This window comes from Equus asinus, chromosome 15 (assembly GCF_041296235.1).
Source record: "Equus asinus isolate D_3611 breed Donkey chromosome 15, EquAss-T2T_v2, whole genome shotgun sequence".
Lineage (NCBI taxonomy): Eukaryota > Metazoa > Chordata > Mammalia > Perissodactyla > Equidae > Equus > Equus asinus.
Genome location: NC_091804.1, coordinates 270,210 through 275,474, shown reverse-complemented (window position 1 = coordinate 275,474; position 5,265 = coordinate 270,210).

Below are 5,265 nucleotides of genomic sequence, written 5' to 3'. Positions count from 1 at the left end.
CTAAATCTAATTGGGCTCCTTTAAGGGAAGAAGGCGAGCGATTGCTGATGAGCCAAGCAAGAGGCCGGCCACGGGCAGGATGTAGACTAGCGCGTGTTACATTAAAAGAGAAAAAAAGAAACCTGTGCGTAAAGACAAGAAAGCAGATGACAATCCTTTAAAATGTTCGTAGCATTTAGCTTTGGATCATGGATAAATGAATACTTTTTAAAAATATTTTCTAAGTTTTGTAAAATTAGTATGTAAAAGTAAAACAGCTATTATTCGTATTAATGAAGCAGTGATACCTCTCTCTCAACTTAGGGTTAAGTTCACAGAGGATAAAAACTCTTTTGAAGGTACGGTGTGAAAACTTTTTATGATGAAGAGTCCATGCTTTGCCTGCGTCTCCGGTCTGGTTCTCACAAGGGCCAATTTGATAAAGAGGAAAGGACCAGGCGTTTTCCACGTGGTCCTATTAAATCCTTGCTCAAATCATGCAACAGGTCAAACTGGAATCTGACCACAGACTGACAGCAGGACTGAATTATTTCCAGCTTTCAAAACTGTTTGCCAGCTGAAATGTGGCTGTAAAAGTTCAAAAGGAGATTAAAAAAAATTACAGTTTTAGCAAGGCCAATTTGGGAGGAGTCCTAATATGAACCAGGGTCGCACATCCAGCTGTCAGTAACAGGAGCCGGCCGTCAGTCCTGGAAAACACTTGCGAATTCAGGAGATGTTTCAGAACTGACAGAAAAACAGGCTATGGAGATCAACATTGTTTGCTTAGGTTTAGCAATATAAATACAATAAACTAAAACTCTGTTGTTCCCGGGACTCTACAAATTGTGTCCATGTTTATTGTCTTTTTCAATTCTTCCAGCAGATGAGAAACTGGGCTGCAGAGAAATTAAGCGAACTTGCTAAGCTGATTCTCACATTTATAAGACTCAGAGTCAGGAAAGCTAAAACACCCTCGAAGATCAAGGTGGAGGGCCTGCTGTACCACATATCGATACTTTGATAAAGCTGTGATGATTACATCTGTATAGTTTTGGCTTGGAGGAGGCAGACAGATCAGTGCATCAGAATAAAGAGCAGGAATCCCACACACGTGTGGGTACAGAGGTTGGCCACCAAGGAAAGGGTTGACTTTTTGATGTTATTGGGACAATTACCTGTGTATATGGGGGAAATTGACATTGAACCTTGACTTCACACTTTACAGGAAAACACTTCTGGGTGGATCAGACATAAATGTGAAAGGCAAAACTATAAAGCTTTTAGATATTTGAGTTTAGAAGATGCTTTGGTTATCCCAAATTTGTGGCTTGAAACAATCATTTTATTTTGTTTGCAATTTTTTCAGCTAGGTTCATCAAGCCAGAGCACCTCGTTTCTTTATGTCTATCTACACATTATACATTTCTATATATTTTATAATTTTATAAATGTATTTTATATATTTCTATATTTTTCTGAACCATTTGCAAGGAAGTTGCTTACATAATCTGCTCCTTTATCTTTTTTTCCCAGCCTTATTGAGACATAAACCACTGTGTACGTTTAAGGTGTACAAAGTGGTGATTTGATAAACGTATATGTCTTGAAACGTTACCACAATAAGGTTAGTTAACACATCCTTCACCTCACAGAATTATCATTTTGTTGTTGTTGTTGTGGTGAGAATATTAAAGCTCTGTTCTCATAGCAACTTTCAAGTGTTACAGCACCGTATTGGTAACTGGAGTCACCGTGCTGTGCCTTGGATCCCAATAACTTACTCCTCTTATAGCTAAAAGTTTGTCCCCTTTGACCAACATCTCCCCATCTCCCCCACCCCTCAGCCCCTGGCAACCACCATCTGCTCTCCGTTTCTGTGAGTGTGATGTTTTCAGATTCCACAGGTAAGTGAGATCACACAGCGTTTGTCTTTCTCTGTCTGGCTTATTTAACTCAGCATAATGCGCTCAAGGTCCATCCAGGTGGTTGCAAATGGCAGGATTTTCTCCTCCTTGTATGAGTGAATAATATTCCTGTGTATGTGTGTACGCGTGCACGCACGTGTGTACGTCACCTTTTCTTCATCCATTCATCTGCTGTGGACGCTTAGGTCGTCTCCCTGTCTTGGCTCTTGTGAATAATGCTGCAGTGAACGTGGGGTGCAGATGTCTCCTCAAGACAGTGATTTCACCTCCTGCAGATGGATGCCCAGAAGTGGGGTTGCTGGATCAGATGGTAGTTCTATTTTTAACTTTTTGAGGAACTTCCATGCTGTTTTCCATAGTCGCTGTATCTGCCTCTTTATATCTTAATACTGTGTGTATTTCCTAAGAATAAGGACATCTTGTTACATAACCTGAGTAGTTATCAACTTCAGAAAATCTGAATCAATACTTTAATTTAAATCTGAGTACCATATTCTAAACCTGAATAGAATACGGTATTCTAAATTGGAATACTATACTTTTATCTAATACAATATGGTATCAATCAGGTACAATATCTAATACTGAATTAAATACAGTATTCTAACCTGAATGTAACACTTTCATCTAATAAAACACTGTATTGACTACAACATTCTAAATGTGAAAACAATACAGCATTCTAAATCTGAATAAAAGACTCTTTATCTAATCCACCATTTACATTCCAATTTTGCCAAATGACTCAATAATGTTCTTTACTGCAATTTTCTTTTTCCACACAGGATCCAGTCTAGAGTCACATATTGCATTTCTAGAAGCACACTTTGCTTCAATGTAGAACATTCCTCAACCTTTGTCTTTCCTGACACTGACATTTTTGAAGAACACACATCAATTATTTTATATAATTCCCCCTCAAATAGGGTGTGCGTAGTGTATCTTCATGATTAGATTTCAGGTTATACTTTTTTTTTTTTTGCTAAAGAAGATTTGCCCGGAGCTAACATCCATTGCCAGTCCTCTTCTTTTTTTGCTTTAGGAAGATTAGCCCTGAGCTAACATCTATGCCAATATTTCTCTATTTTTTGGATGTGGGACACTGCCACAGCATGGCTGATGAGTGGTGTAGGTCTGCGCCCAGGATCTGAACCCATGAACCTGAGCCACCAGTGCAGAGTGTGCAGAACTTTAACCACTTGGCCATAGGGCCAGCCCTAGGTTATACATTTTTGGTGGGAATACCACTGAAGTGAGCAGCTAAAAGGATGAAAAGGTTGACTCTGCGTGGAGAGGCTGGGGTGGGAGACAGGAGGGCAGGGGCTCCTATTATCTGCTGTACATCCTCCTGTGTTATTTGAGTTTTTAATGGGGACATATCATTATTTGATACAATTTTTTAAAAAAATGGATGCCTTGTTGGAAGGCACATATTTTGGAAGTAAGCAGGCATGCTAGTTGTGTTCCAAATCCTTTGAGTAGGCCAAAGGGGTTGCCAAGGCTGTGCACGATTGGGGACGGAATTCTGTCTGTCCAGGAGAGTGTCTCTCTCCTGTATTCTGGTGCTCACAAGCTCTTCCAGCAGGTGGCTAGGGATCCGCGTTATCAGTGCTCTGAGGGTTGAGAGACCCGGTCTTCTTTCTGCTCTGTGTTTCCATGTTGCTGAGCTCATGCTGGGCCTGGAATGGTAGCTAATGAACTCTGGGCATTGATTCTGATATTGCTTTTGAGATTCTTCGGGCCACACTTTGGAAGCTGAGTAGGGGCTGCAAAGGTTTTCAGAATCCTGGGATTGTGACCAAGGGTCTTGTCGTGGGTACAGCAATTTCCCCAGTAGTCCTAGAGAGACCTGCCTTTCCAAGAATTGTTGTGAAATACTCTATTTTCTAGTTTTAGCTTCTGCTCATTCAGGCCCCTATTTACATGATTTTGTCAGAGGACAGGCTGCTTCAAACCCTGTTTCGGTGCATGACCACCTGCAGCTGTCGAGAGGGAACTGTAGCCATGGCATAGTTCTGAGTCTTTTGGTTCCCCCTCCTTAAGGTTCATCCAAGGCTGGCTGCCTTTTCTCTCCTCTTTCGAAAGAAAGAATGAAAGAGGGAGGGAGAGAGAGAGAAAGGGAAAGAAATATCATAAATAACACATAATCACAAATAACACATTGGTGCCACCTGCTGGCAGGCATGTTGATATGCTTTTGCCTTGCCTTGTAGCACAGCATCCATCTGAATGCACAGCCTGACCGTTTGTATGTAGAGGAATTTCCGTTCTTCTACGCCATCCTAACAACTCACCCTCTAAATCACCAGCTGCGTTCGTCTCGTCTCCTCTTTGACTGCTGATCTTCGAAATGTCTTCATTCACATAACGGCCCCATTAGCCACCCTTCTGGCCACTTGTTCAGTCTCATATTACCATTTCAGGACTTCTCTTTTGCTCCCTTCCACCGAAGACCACCTACACCACCTCTTTCTCTTTCCCTCTTCACCATATTACCATTTCAGGACTTCTCTTTTGCTCCCTTCCACCGAAGGCTTCCCCTGTAGGGAGCCCCTGGAGGGCCAGGGATTCCATAATAATGCCCAGTGTAGGACCAATATCGCAGGGAAATAGGCACATGTGTGTGTGATGGGGGTGTGCAGAAATCCATTTACTTTACCAAGTAATACAATGAAAAGTCCTCCAAGAGATTTCTGATCGGGACGCTCCTGTGCCCCACGTCACACCTTCTCAAACGTCTCTTATTCCAGCTTCAGCAACTGGCTTTGCAAGTCGGGCCACTGCATTGGGTACCTCTTGTTTCTGCCTGGGCTTCTCAGCCATTGAGGTGTGGATGCTTCTGGGAGCTGCCTGGTCCTCTCACCTGGGAGACATGGATGTGCAAGGCAGTCCACAGCACATAAGGGCACTTGGGTCCAGCGGGGTGGGATCCCTGTGGGTGATGCTCCCTTTCCACTTCCGCAATGGACGAGCCCACAGTGCAGGCTACAAAGCAATTTGAAGGGATTCAGGGGACCCAGCCCCAGTGGCCACAGGGGTGACAAACCGGAGAAATGAACCCTTGCTTTGGTGTTCCCTCCTTCTCTGTCTCACGCTCCCCAGTTCCCCACTCCTCTCCTTTCCCTGGATCACCTCCCAAACCAGGCCACCCGCTCACTCACCTTTAAGGGTCTCAGGTCGTGTACGGGGTGGGGCAACATTCCTAGCCACGACAGAAGCATCATGGAATCTGAAAGAACTATTATGACCTAAAATCCCTTCTGCACACACAAACCGGTTTTACTGAATTCAGTTTTGTAACCAAAGCTTCAATCCAGCGAAACAGCCACTTTTGTAAATCTGAGTGATATCCAGTCAC